The sequence below is a fragment of the Carassius auratus genome, chromosome 5, assembly GCF_003368295.1.
Source record: "Carassius auratus strain Wakin chromosome 5, ASM336829v1, whole genome shotgun sequence".
Lineage (NCBI taxonomy): Eukaryota > Metazoa > Chordata > Actinopteri > Cypriniformes > Cyprinidae > Carassius > Carassius auratus.
In genome coordinates, this window is record NC_039247.1 from 19,448,191 (window position 1) to 19,464,154 (window position 15,964).

Here is a 15,964-nt window from a genome sequence, read left to right on the forward strand (position 1 = left end):
TTAGAGACTTATGCTGAGTCCCAATTCGCATACTATCCGTCCTAAATAGTATGCAAAACTAGAATTAGTACGTCCCAAATCGTAGTATGTTGAAAATAGTATTCCAAAGATACCCGGATGGTCTACTATTTCCGGTTAGAATTCGAAGTGCAGATCAATGCACACTCTAAGTGCTAATATTGCCCACAACCCATTGCGTACGGGAGGGAGGAGCTTTGCGATGGCTTTGTGGTGATGTAAACATGGCAGCCGGGTGCAGCAGCGTAGATGCGCCCTCAGCTTTTAAGTGTAAGAATTCAAATGTTTAACCCTAATTAAAGTTATATTTTATTTCGTTACACACATTGCACATGAACGTCAGAACCAGCCGCCTCACAAACGACCTGCGTTTGGTTCTACGACGACGCAGCCCTGCTTCCTCACTCCTCAACTTGGTAGAAGCACACATAGTTAAATGTATTAGGAAAAAAAACGATGAGAAAAAATGATGGGAATAGTAAATAAAATTTTATTGGACATAAAGAATGAATGAAACGTTAACAGTTGTGGTGTGCGTAACTAGTCAACCACGTTGTCGTTCATGTTGCATGACGTCATCGAAGTATGTCCCAGAGCGTGCATACTCTTTTGCTACACACTCAAAAGTATGTACTTTTCCCTCACAAAAAAAGTACATACTTTTAGGTCGTAGTATAAGTAGGCGAATTGGGACTCAGCATTAAAGTTTTTTTTTTTTTTTTTTTTTATCCGGGGCAGAAACGGGCTTCCATAAAGATGTGAGAGGCACAGACTGTGTTTCAAATCCAACTGACCAATGTTCAAATCTTTAGTAAACCAAACATAATTGCAGATGAACTTTATATTCACTAATCATAATCCACATTTTTATTGAATGGAAATAGCTTTGGCATTTAATGTCTCACATCACTTAAGGTTGCAGCATTTTTAGTTTAATTCTATCACTCAAAAAAAAAATAATAATAATAATCTAAATATGTCTATGTGTGTTATATTTTATACACCAGGCTTTCATGTTTCACATAGTATGATACAGTATAAAACAATATGGAGCTCATACTTGAGGAGGAAGAAAACCCTCAAATTTACTATGAGGCCTAAACTAAGCAAGAATATATAGTTTGGTGTCCCTACATGGCCAAAAATTTTAATTAAATTATGAAAGCTGCTAATGTACAGTAAATCAATGAGATCTATCTCATATTGTTACAGATCACTCAGAGACAGAGGAGTAACAGATGAGAATGATGTTTATTTAAGACACAAGCAGAGGAGCGGGTAGTGAGGAGTGAATGAGGGATATGGATCCGTGCTGGGTAGGAGGTGAAGGCACACACACACACACACCGTGGGTTTCTTGAAGGAGTCTTGGGGAACAATCCTTAGAGAGGAGAAGGAGGAGTGGAACTCGGAGAATATCCTTGGAGAGAAGGTAAAGAGGAGTTAGTCCTTACAGTTAGCATAGATGAGTAATCTTGTCGCGAACGTGACCGGACAATGATTGTGTGCGTGTGTGGCTTTTAAGGTGCTGTGGATGATGGCAGGTGATGAGGGTCAGGTGGTGATGGTTTAGAACTCAGGTGAGGGTGTGCGCTGTGGCACGTCCTGATTTTGCCAAGTCCGATGTGTTCCTAGGTCAACATATTTTGTTGACCCTGGAACAACATTTTACTCCAAAAATATATTCTTAACCATATCCCTACACCTAAACCTAACCTTAACCATGAGTAATCCCTAAAATCAGAGGGAATGATAGATGAATGACACTGATGAACAAGCACCAAACACTGATTTTAAGCATAAACTTCACAAAATCTATAAACTGGTTCTTCAAATCTGATTGGTTAATCACAATGTTTATCCAGGGTCAACAACGATGTTGTCCCAGGAACATGTCTCACTTGGTAAAATCAGGTTAGGCGTGCGCTGTGACTGTGTGGAGGTGGAACCTGGCGTGTTTGTAACACATATAGATCAGTATATCATAATTATCAGTTGTCTCTATTTATCTCCTAATAATATGTTTTCATAAAATGTAAATATTTTTATGATCAAAGCTCTGTAGTTTCTATTGTTTGGGGCAACTATACTACAATTGTATAAACTTCAGAAGGCATGCAGTCTTTTAAACATGTTGATAATATAGAGGCCTTAAAAATTTTCCTATCAAATATTATACAGTTTAGACTTTATACATTGACTGACCACATTTAGAATGAGTCTCTGATCTGATCTGCTAAATGTGACAGAGTGAAAATATCCAGATATTATAAATGTCATGATTAACTATATAGCTGCCACCACGTTTTAGAGTAACATTTTTTTTTATTTTACCCACAATAACAGTGCAGCTTTATTATCAAAAGTACAAATACTTTTGGAAGTTAAATTCAAGAAAGTTAACTTTTAAACTCTGTCTGCCTATTGAACCATCTGTGAAGTCTGCTTCAGACTTGATCATTTTCCACAGGCGGTTGATAGATTGTGTTTAATCTCAGGTAATGGCTCTGCTATGTTCTAGAGACTGACAGTACTGTAGGGTGTGAACAAGCCTGTCAGTTGTTCATCTAAGAAATAGCTCACTGGAGCGCATATGCCTTGAAGCTGTTAAACAAGCTAACCACAGCAGCCAGCCAGCACAAGCACAGACCCCCCATCATTTCACAAGAGTTTAAAGAAGAAACGTTGAAAGACTTAAAACAAGGAGACAGAGAAAACCAGCAATATTGTGTCAGCCTTTATGGAATCAAATATGGATCGAAGTGGACTTAAGGCATAAACAAAGCTGCATTCACAAAATTACATTTAGCTGTGATTTGACAGCAGAGACTTTGCGCTGTAGTTAAGATAGATCATAAAACACTCTGTAAGTGAGTACGACATGCGGCATGCCCCAGTGGTGTTTTTAATATCAACACTTTAAAAGAAGGAAATGAGAATTTTAAGGAACAAAAGGAGCAACCTGTGTTTCTTTTTGTCTGAGCACAGAACTATACAAAATTAAACACCAGCCATAACGTAACCAGCAAATTGCATTGTTTTGAACAGTACATCATTTTTATATTGCAAAACGCTCAGGGTAGCTTGCAAAGCAGCCAATTATCCTAGGTTTTGGAGGTTCTGAACAGAAAGGTAACTAGCAGAATTGTGTTGTGTGAATAGATTGCGGGGATGAAGGATGAGAAGCTTTCACTTACGGTCCTCTCACAAGTCAAGTGTAAACAACAAGTTCAATACTCCCATTTCTCCTGAATACTTCAGTTCTCTTGCTGCTCGGTAAAAGCATTAAAAGCTGTAAGAAAAGCCTTTGACAGGTTGTTTGGACCAAAGTGGGTGTCAGAGTGGTGCGGGTCAAACAGCCGGAGCTTTGTATATAATTGGCAGAGCTTTCATGCTAAGTCAGTTCCTCACAAAAAGAGAAAGAAACTCCTTTTCTTTTTTCAGAGTACCTTACTTTTCCCATTTTTCAGTACATAATTAACAGGATAGCATAAAGCATATTTTACATCAATATAACACAGCAAGAGTACCCTTAAGAAACGGAACTGTGCTGAAAGTCCAATTGTAGTGTACTTCAAAAATAAATAAATAAATAAATAAAACACTGTTTGCAGATATTATTAATTAAACAAAAGTCCACTTAAGTGTATGTTTACACGACATAATTTTCAAATAAAAACAGAAAACCTTTTATGTATTTTGGCCATTCATTTACACAACAATGGCATTTTGAAAATGGGTTTCATAGTGCAAGCTTTTGAAAAAGATACCATTACTGTCTCTGTGTAAACTACAAAAACACATATTTATGAAAATGGTGATGTCATGCACATCCATATTATGTGTTCAGTCTAAAAGCTTGAGTATATGCACACAGGCACATATAGTGTTTCTTTATGACATCACCAGATACTGGTCTGGGATGCATAACTGTCATTTAAATGTATCCTTACAGTACAATGTCTATGTTTCTTAACACACTAAATTACACTATTAAAAAATGTACTTTGTAATAACAACGCCAAATAATGTTTTACCTTAAAGTAAATTTGAAATAATATGTTTTAATAATCTTTTGACGTTCATACAATATAATACAATATTTTTAATAAAGCCTTTATTCATTAAAATACATTCTATCAACATAAGGCACAATGCAGTCATTACAGTTTCAGTCTTCGGAAAAAACCTGAAAACCAATGAAAGAAAACATAGATATTTTCAGACAATGCGCAGTGTTACCCAAAATCTATTAATACGTATTAATGCGACCCATTTGTTTAGTAATATCTGTAAATGAATTCTAGCTGTCACGACATTTACTATTCTGCCTTATTTCTAAAAATGATATTTTTTATCTGGGTAAAATCTACATATTGTTCCCAATGAAAGTATTGTTTAGTGTAAAACATGTTTATTGATCAGCCTGTCGATTCATTGAGCTATGTCCCCACAAAAGCTGTTTATTCAGCGTGGTGATTGACAATTTAACCATTCTCTACAGTCCAAACCAAAGCAGAAAGACAACGTGGAGTAACGCGTCTTCCAAAATCTGTCAATTTTATTTCTGTCTCCATTATATTAATCTGTTTTCAACCAAGATACAGCCATGAATCACTGCTAAGCTCTGCTCTGCTTTGCTCTCCGTGGCCTGGTAAGCTCTGAGTCAAAGCCTGATCATTAATGTACATTTCTAGTTCAACACACTCTATTATGGATTGAGCTGTCATTGTTCCTAGTGTTAATGCGTTCCGCTCATGTATAATGGAACACAGCCGAATCTTGAGCCAGAACCAGCTGCCAGCTGCATTACATCAAAAGCAGAAAGAAGTAGAGAGACTGCACCTCTGTGAATATAATGCTTGTCACCTGCACGGCCAGGGATAAATGCATCACTCGCCAGGGTCCTCCGGGCCGCCACAATCATGACATCATAAAGCGCTGACTTTCAAAGGAGGTCACAATAGGTACTGATTAGCATAATGCAATGCCTTGAATTTTTGGTTACTGGGTCTATTCGTGTTTTTATTTTTTTTTCTACTCCCATCTGAATTTCTGCGCTTAATTTTCTTCTATTTCCCACCAGCACAATTTCCATTATACTGTAGCTTCCTGTTAAAACAGAGTCCTTGAGCCAAATTGAGTAAATCACAAATTCTGTGTGAGTTGTCTAACCACTTTATCAAAGGTCTAATAGTATGCCTTCAGGGGAGCTTTTACAGACGAGCAGAATCAATCCCAGACACATCTGAAGAGAAAGCTATTTTTCTCCTGTCTGAAACCTGCATTAAGTGTTATTCGATCATAGGCATAAAAGTAGGATTTGGCATGTTCATGATGTTTCCATATCTCTGCAAGAAAAGCGCTGGTACCTGGGCTGTGCGTGTTACATTTAGTCCAGTCTCTCTCCACGCTAGCAGATGGTTCCTCTATGGGTGGTAGTAGAGTGGGTGTACTTTCCTGTGCTCACATTATGAGCCTACAGAATTGTGTGGATAAGGTCCAGAGAGATCATATTAAAACTTCTTTGTCACTTCAGAGACAGCGTTTGACTTCTGAAGCCACATTTGTAAGATGGTTTGCTGATTGGTCTATTCCGTTCTCTCATAAAGACAAATGCCTGTTCAACCCTTTGTTTGAAGCACTGGATGGATATTTATGCAAGAACATGAACAACCAATAAAATCTATCATCTCCGGGGATGCTCATGTTAAACTGAACCACAAATATACATAAATCGTTATAGACGTGGCTTGTCAGATAGCACATTTCGAATGCATCCTATTTTCATGTTCATGTTCATATTATTTTTTCATGTTATGGCTGTTAAATGATAAATAGCAGATATTAGATTCTATACTATTTTCTCTAAACACATTTAAAATAAAGCACTAAATACTGAAAGCAAGTTAAGATATCACAACATTGTTATTTACAGTATGAAAAATTGAAATTTTTAACAGTGTTATTATAATGATTATTATCTTATAATGATTTATATAAATTGCATTATCGTTTGTGGTGGTTATATGATAAATAGAAGATATTAAAATGCTATACTATTTTCTTTAAATATATTTAAAATGAAACACTGAAAACCAATTAAAATGTATAAAAATGTATGCATCACAATATTATAATGTACAGTATGAAAAATGAAAATTAATTTAACAGTGTTATTAAAAAAATGTCTTGTTCACACGAATTAGTCAATAATAAGAACTAAGAACATGGAATAATTATAGGTTAAGTGTTAGTGTCTAGGTTAGCTTATTGGAATTACAAATATTTTACAGTTATTGCTATAGAAAATACATGAAAAATTTATAACAAGGGCATATTAGAATTAAGCATTACCTTATTGTTTTTAAATATTACGGCAAAAGTCATCTAAAAAAAATAAAATAGCATAAATAAACATGCTCAATTAAATATCCAAAACCCATCCAATGCTGAAGATACAGATCATATACAAAAACACTAATATTAACCAAAGACTAATATGGTACAAATATATTGTCCTACCATTACATAGAACTTGATAATAGCAATTATACAGATGTCTCATGTTTGTATCCTGATTTCATCCCCCACTGTGTCTGCCTAATGTTCCCGGTCACCTTTCAACTGTTTTGCTGATAAAAAAAAGTAGCAAAATGATCCCCTTCCTCCACCAAAACCATAAATAAAACACTAATCAGTTCTATAAGCCTAATAAATCAGTCCAGCAGCTGACAATTTACAGCATGATTTAGTAGCAGATGTGTCAGATTGTGAGATAAATAGATTCCTGGTCACATTTGTGTTTTGGTTCCCCCACATCTCCCCGTATATATCGAGCGTCTCTAAATGTGGCCCTGCACATCTCCTTAATCACTCTCACACCTGACACTCCCCCCGTCGTCATAGCAACATGATCCAAGTGATCTTTCTGCATCCTCTTGAGCGTTGCTCTCTTTTCTCTGAGCCAAAGTGAGATCTAATCAACATTGTGTGTGAACAACTATAGTTGCCGTTTAGCAGTTCACCGTAGGTGCTGCATGAATGTTTTATTAACATTTTTAAAAAGAAGAACGGAAGAAATAGAAAAAGTTACCTGCATTACAAGAGTTTTTAAGAAAGATATGCTATTTGGGTTCAGTTTCTGAACTGAAGATTTAGTTTGTACCTTGTTTTGCAGCCAAAATCACCCTTCAAGCTGCCTTTAAGCACAGAATAGCAGCCAATAAAAATGTATATTCAAAATAAGGATCGTTATTGCTAATTTTTTTTGTTGGAGCTCTCTCTTCCTTTCACACCAAACAGATTCGCTGGAGCCGACTGCAACAATTAGCATTTGAAAATGCTCTATGGCCATGGCTGTTGACTGAGCATGCATAATGAATAGCGTTTGACAGAAGAAAAAAAAAAGTTTAAAAACCCTCTGAGAGCACAGCTGAGACGTCTGTAGCACCATGGCCTTATTATATGCATTGATTCTGCTGTACTAATTCATATTTGAATCACAGAATAACATTCCCCTGCAAGCTGTCGGCCCTGTTAACTGAAAGTATATCACATAGAGGAAAAATAAAACAATATATTGTTGGTGCGATGCTGCAGCCAGCCAATAAAGCTTTCATCGCGTTAGAATTATAGTTTAATTTGGGGTGGCACAGAAATCATAAACCATCTGATGTTTGGTATGAACTCAGGATTGACAGGATTTAGAGGCAGCTAATAGGCCAACAGAGACCGTAACTGTCACCTTCACTGATCTAGGCTCTGTTAACGATATGAGTCACTAGGTTTGCCTTGTGAATCAGTTTTGAAAGGTAATTCGGATGTCACTATTGTCACAGAGGTCTGGTTGGATATTGTTATGATGGGACATCTGTTTTTATTTTTTAGGACATCTCGTGGTTGCATTATTTTTCTCCAGAGACAGAAAGAGGCCCAAACCCTATGATTTCATTTCAGCCGCTGCTCTCTGGGGGTGTTCAAACTCTCCTTTTCAAATGCCTTTGTGTTTCCAACCACTCTCATCCTCTCGTTTTGCAGTGCGTAGACTATCTGACACAGTACTCAAAGATATTGATTTTCTCTTTTCTCTTGTAGTCATTCAGGGTCATTTCCTAAATGCGGATTACAGCAGCAGTGTTTGAAGTCACGGACGGTGAGCTCTCAGTCTTGTTCATTGAGCTTTTGAACTGCTCAGAACTTCTGAAGGTCTTCATATCTGAGCATGCTTAAAACAACTGTCACCGTTGGGTTTGGTTTGATGTTTTATTCTTTTATTTTGTCTTTTTCATAGTTATGGTTCCTGTCGTGTTTTTCCCTTACCCTTATGTAACCCTGCTATTGGTTGTCTTGTTCATGTGTCTTGCTCTCATCTGTTGATTTTGTCATGTGATTCTTAGTTCTGGGGAAACTTCAAGCTCAAACCGGTGCACAATGTTTTGCTACGTTCTCCGGTTTGAACAACATGTTTGCTGGAAACGGTGTGGAACTGGGTTTGGGATATGTTTGGTGGGTGTGTCAAAAATGTCAGCCCGATTAGCGAAAAGGGTCTGTCTGGAGACTGCAAGACAGGGCCATAACTTGAAACTTGATGAAAGAGGCGTTACTTGAAGTTGTCTAAATCACACAGAACCACGCGAGATGTCAAAACGAGATTTTGTCGGGCTGCGTTCGAAACCGCCATAGACATAATATATACGTCTATGGAAACTTAAGTAGGCACTTAATTCCAATAAGTGCTAATTTAACGAACACTAAAAGAGTACATACTCTACAGCCTGAATGCGATTTGGTTATCATCATCCATTATGTTGATCATGTGACCTACAAAGTTAAGACAAGTGCCATAACTTAAAAGATATGAGTGACAGGTTTAATTAATGCATTTGTAAGTATTGTGATAATGAAGAAAATTGCACAAATTGCAGAAATCAAAAATAGGAACAGTGCTGTAATAGTTGTTTAAAATTACACTAATTAAAATAAACTACAACTTATGATTAAAAAGGTTTTATTTATTTGTAGATTACTTGCACAAATCCTTTGATGGCAGCATTCCTTCATCAGTCACATAAACACACATGTGTCTCATCTGTCCCTGTAAAATCCAGACAAGAGTCTCCTCTGTGATCTATGTGCTCAACACCACAGTTACATGTTGAGTTAGTTGCTGATGTAACTCACTTTTTATTCAACACAAATGTTCCTTAAACTATCAATATTGCAAATGGACAAATAAAATAGATTTGTTTAGTTACTTTACATAGATTTGTTTGTTTACAAGTCCGAGGCCATGGTTCTCAGTCGGAAAAGGGTGGATTGCCCACTTCAGGTTGGTGGAGAGTTCCTGGCTCAAGTGGAGGAGTTCAGGTATCTTGGGGTCTTGTTCACGAGTGAGGGAAGGATGGAATATTATATTTTAATAAATATAACGATTTACACTAAATATGTTATTATACCACCATATATATATATATATATATATATATATATATATATATATATATATATATATATATATATATATATATATATATATATATATATGTACACACACACACACACATACATATAGTACACTGCTTATTTTTTACATTGATGTTAGTTTAAGTTTTCTTTTGAAGAGCTTAAAGTAATTATTATAAATGCTAACCGCATAACTTTTAAATTACTACTAAAAAGACAAAAGAAACTCACCCACTTTACCAAGAAAACTCTTAAGACCATTTTTCTCAGATTTTAGCTGGTTTCTCTCATTGGTCAGGTTTGTGTTCTTGAGCATCAGCTGCTCCCTCTCATTGGTCAGGTTTGTGTTCTTGAGTATCAGCTGCTCCCTCTCATTGGTCAGGTTTGTGTTCTTGAGTATCAGCTGCTCCCTCTCATTGGTCAGGTTTGTGTTCTTGAGTATCAGCTGCTCCCTCTCATTGGTCAGGTTTGTGTTCTTGAGCATCAGCTGCTCCCTCTCATTGGTCAGGTTTGTTTTCTTGAGTATCAGCTGCTCCCTCTCATTGGTCAGGTTTGTGTTCTTGAGTATTAGCTGCTCCCTCTCATTGGTCAGGTTTGTGCTCTTGAGTATCAGCTGCTCCCTCTCATTGGTCAGGTTTGTGTTCTTGAGCATCAGCTGCTCCCTCTCATTGGTCAGGTTTGTGTTCTTGAGCATCAGCTGCTCCCTCTCATTGGTCAGGTTTGTGTTCTTGAGCATCAGCTGCTCCCTCTCATTGGTCAGGTTTGTGTTCTTGAGTATTAGCTGCTCCCTCTCATTGGTCAGGTTTGTGTTCTTGAGCATCAGCTGCTCCCTCTCATTGGTCAGGTTTGTGTTCTTGAGCATCAGCTGCTCCCTCTCATTGGTCAGGTTTGTTTTCTTGAGTATTAGCTGCTCCCTCTCATTGGTCAGGTTTGTGTTCTTGAGTATCAGCTGCTCCCTCTCATTGGTCAGGTTTGTGTTCTTGAGTATCAGCTGCTCCCTCTCATTGGTCAGGTTTGTTTTCTTGAGTATCAGCTGCTCCCTCTCATTGGTCAGGTTTGTGTTCTTGAGTATCAGCTGCTCCCTCTCATTGGTCAGGTTTGTGCTCTTGAGTATTAGCTGCTCCCTCTCATTGGTCAGGTTTGTTTTCTTGAGTATCAGCTGCTCCCTCTCATTGGTCAGGTTTGTGTTCTTGAGCATCAGCTGCTCCCTCTCATTGGTCAGGTTTGTGTTCTTGAGCATCAGCTGCTCCCTCTCATTGGTCAGGTTTGTGTTCTTGAGCATCAGCTGCTCCCTCTCATTGGTTAGGTTTGTTTTCTTGAGTATCAGCTGCTCCCTCTCATTGGTCAGGTTTGTTTTCTTGAGTATCAGCTGCTCCCTCTCATTGGTCAGGTTTGTGTTCTTGAATATCAGCTGCTCCCTCTCATAGGTCAGGTTTGTGTTCTTGAGTATTAGCTGCTCCCTCTCATTGGTCAGGTTTGTGTTCTTGAGCATCAGCTGCTCCCTCTCATTGGTCAGGTTTGTCTTCTTGAATATCAGCTGCTCCCTCTCATTGGTCAGGTTTGTTTTCTTGAGTATCAGCTGCTCCCTCTCATTGGTCAGGTTTGTTTTCTTGAGTATCAGCTGCTCCCTCTCATTGGTCAGGTTTGTGTTCTTGAATATCAGCTGCTCCCTCTCATTGGTCAGGTTTGTGTTCTTGAGTATTAGCTGCTCCCTCTCATTGGTCAGGTTTGTTTTCTTGAGTAATAGCTGCTCTCTCTGATTGATCGGGTTTTCAGTCTGAGACCCACCAAAGCTGAGACCAAACCTACACCCATGGTGAGAACAATCAATTAACGAGCACCAAACAAGGACTAAACAAGGGGGCGTGGTAATGTGAAACAAGGGGGTAGGACAAAAGGAGCGCATGGCCAACATAAACAAAGACAAAGCCATGTGGTTATACACAGGACAAACAGAGAAACACTAAACAAAGACAACATAGAAACAGCTGCCAGGGCAGAACCCTGACAGTATTATATCTAATTGGTGAAAATCAGGATATAGGGAAATAATAATAATAATTATATATATATATATATATATATATATATATATATATATATATATATATATATATATATATATATATATATATGACAGGTGCTATACTTTTTTCTGTAGAATTGTTGAACTGTGGAATATCTTGTTAAAATATTTCTTTTTTTTTTAAGTAGAATATTATTTATATAAAAAAAAAAATGAGAAGTTGTTATTCAAAACAAATATGTTTGATACATTAAAGATTGTTGAGAAATTGCTGACATATAAGAGTTCCCCAGACAATAATAAATAAATAAAAATCAACAAAAGACTGACAGGTTAATCATGCGTGCTCAATTATTTATTGAAATATTTTTAGAGTACATTTAATCCGTTTTTAGAACGTTGTATGTGGGTAATATTATGAGATAAAAAATAAAACAATTGTATTACACAGTAATGTGTAAACTACTCGTCTCACAGATCCATTTAAATGCTCCGTAACATGAATAATCATACCACGATGAAGTAAAACTTAAAGCGCAGTCTTGATTGTCAGAGTTGCCAGAATTCCAAGGAAAAAAGTACCTGCATCAAAAGATCAGCGTTAGACATTCAGTAATGCTTTATTTGAGAAACATTTATTACATGATAATCAGTTCAGTTCAGTGATTTCTCACCAAGCGGTCAGTGTGCTGCCATCAACCCATTTCCAAACACTCTCCACATCAATGTCAGTCAGACCAATCCAGACAAAATTATTTCCAGAAATATTCTTCACAAAATCCTGAGCAAATAAAACAATTACACATTTATATCATAAACTGCACAATAGCCCTATTTCATCACTCATCCAGCTAAACAACACAATATTTCACTCACTTGTTCCTCTATGTTGTTTATGATAACCAGATCTGCTCCTCTCTCTGTACAGTATCTTCTGCTCTCAGCCCAGTTCCTTGTATCACTGGACATGTAGTAAAAACTGGAATGATAGTAAATCCATCCATCTGTGTAAAACAACCATATTTTATTTGTAGTCAACTCTAAACTGAGCAAGTTATGAAGTGTCTATTTACACTAAATGCAAATAACCTGTCTTGTTTTCACTAACTTTGCCCAACATCCTTACAAAAGAAACTAATTTAGTAAGTTGGATTGTGGCGTGGAGTGTAAGAACATTGAATTTGCCTAAAGATGATAACATCCTTATTCCAAATGTATATATCACCTCAGAGAGGTGTTTATTTTAAATAAAATGTGGTGGCTAAGAGATATCTGGCTTATAATTGAACATGGATAAAATATATTGTTGTTGTACCACATTCTAAACAATTCCTAGACACGTGAGGGCACCTTAAGTAATCAGCAAGTTCAAGATTAGAGGTTGATTTTAGGGAAAGAGAGAAGTAAGAGAGCATCCATTCATGATTTTAATAAATAAAACAACATACACTTAATATGTTATTATTGTGTATTCACACGTATTTGAGATTAAATAATTAATTTAAATGAAATCACTTAACCCCAGCACAGCAGTAACTTTACATGGTGATCTGTGGCACTACAAAGAGTAAATATTTGTACATTCTTTAAATATTACACTTTAAATTGGTTTTAGATTAGGGACTCTTTTAAATCCTTCCATGTTGTTCACTATAGGCGCAACTAGAATTGCTCTTGATGTACAAATACCTAGGAATACTAGCCAGATGTTTCTGTAACATGTAGCAACTACAAAAAAGTACAAAGAAACTCTCCCACTTTACCAAGACATGTCTGGAAATCATTTTTCTCCCATATTAGCTGCTCCCTCTCATTGGTCAGGTTTGTTTTCTTGAGTATCAGCTGCTCTCTCTCATTGGTCAGGTTTGTGTTCTTGAGCATCAGCTGCTCTCTCTCATTGGTCAGGTTTTCATTCTTGGATAAGAGCTGTCGTCTCTCATGAGTGAAGGTGACACACAGCACTATGACTGCAGTCAGCAGAAGAGCACACAGCAGAACCAAACACACTGCAGCTGCTCTGGAGCTTCTGATCTTCACTGAATCACTTCCTGAAGAACAAACACGCTGCTATTCTCTATATTTATGATCTTAACACAGCACACATCAATGAAAAGCAGGAAAACTTGGCAAATGCTTCTACCTTTAAGCCATTATTGACAAATTTGCTGCTACTATGTTGAGTGATGAAATGTATTCTTAATTAATTTCAGTACCTGTGAGTTCAGATGACTGGATTCCCGTTGTGTTACTGTCCATGGTCTCTTTTCCAAATTTTCCTTTTGTAACAGCAATATTTTCATAAATATCATCAGTGCTTTTATGAGTGATTTTTCCATCTTCTTTATACATTTTCAATCACCTACTGACAGTATCTGTGTTGTCAAGATGCTGACAGTCTAACACTAGTTCTCCTCTGGAGTGGAATGCGTTTTGCTCCTCATCTGTGTTGGTGTGGCCAGTATTAATACAGAAAGGAAATGTTTTTTTTTTTTTTTTATGAAAAGGTACTTATGCATAATGGTACTTCAGCTCACCACAGAACTTCACCCTAAATATTTGTTTCAACAATGTTGATTGTTTTCATTTAAATGAGATTCAAATGCATATGTTGATTCAGAATCACTCAGTATCTACATGAAGTCTTCAGAGACTTGTTCAGTTTAAGTGGGTTGAAACGTGTGTTTCTAAACATGTATAAATGCACACACATACAGTATATATTTTGAATAGTCATATAACTGATATTATATGTGTAATATCAGAAAAGCGTCTATTCTTAATTACTTGTTGTCCACTGGAACTATCTGAAAGTAAATAAAGTTATGATTTTCTGAGGTGGATGCTTTTCTGAGGTGGACCTTGTATCATTGATATCTATAAAAATGCTGATGCAATAAGAGGCGAAAGCACAATGGAGAAAGAAAATTAGAATATAATGAGAATCCAGCCATCTGAACACACAGGTACAGAATTTAACAATGAATACATTTCCCTTTTTGATGAAAATAATAGCATAGGCACAAACCTTCAAAGAGAGAGATCAAGTTTGTACCTGTGCTGTATTAAATGCTACTGAAGGGACTAACATCATGTCTGTGTTGTCCAGGGAGTGATTCTGTGTGGATAAGAAGCTCCAGAGCAGCTGCAGTGTGTTTGGTTCTGCTGTGTGTTCTTTTGCTGACTTCAGGCACAGTGCTGTATGTCCAAGTCTTTACAAACATCGTTTTAAATCAAGGACAAAAACATCATGGAAGAAAGAGACCAACTACTAACCAGGAATAAATATCTCTCAGAAGAGAGAGACCAGCTACTAATTAATATTACTAGCCTTTCAGGAGACAGAGACTGGCTACTAAACAAGAACATAATTATATAATAGTCAAGAATGACAATCTGATTATACAAAGAGACCAGTTAAACTGGGAGATAAACAAAATGTTAAATTTAGAGCATCCAAAATAAACATTTTTCATTTACAGTACATAATATATGTGTGTGTGCTGTGTTTATTTATTAGGTATAAATAAATACACACACACATGCATTGTATATTTTTAAGAAAAAATATGTTACGATATACATTTAAAATATGTATAATATGTATATAATATCAGTTATATGACTACAAATATATACATGAAAATAAATGGATATATTTTCAAAATATATACTGTATGTGTGTGCATTTATACATGTTTAGAAACACACGTTTCAACCCACTTAAACTGAACTCTGAAGACTTCATGTAGATACTGAGTGATTCTGAATCAACATATGCATTTGAATCTCATTTAAATGAAAACAATCAACATTGTTGAAACAAATATTTGCGGACCTTGTTATATGTGTGCCTTGATGTCTGGAAATATTTCGAATATTAATATGTACAGGAAGTTCAGGCCACCTCAGAATGTAACAGAGCTCGTTCTATCAGAAGTTTAATGATTTTACCAGGAAACTGCCAGTATTTGATTATTCAAAATGCTTTCCAGGACATTTCTGGAAGGTTGAAAAATACTTTGGCTCCAAAATGTCATTATTAAAACATAAGTTATCATGGAAGACATAATTACATTACATAAAAAAAAAAAAAAAACTTTTTCTGAAGATCTAGGGGTGAAAATTAACTATAGACACTAAATGAAACCCATACATATTGCATTATACTTTCCGAACTGACCCTTCGCAAAGAGCTCGATTGACAGGTGATCTGACTATTTATAACACTAAATCTGCCATTTTGTCAACTTCAGTGGACTTAAACTTGAAAAGTCGTTTGTGCTGACGTCTTTCTGCGGTTTAAATAAAATATGCCCTGATAAGTACAGTAAATATTAAAACCAAAACAATCTGTCATGACACATTAAAGAGTCACAAAATGGCATTTATTAAGCAATCTGTCAGTACTAGTGTTAGATGGATATGTGTTTTTTAACAGCTGATGCCAATATCATG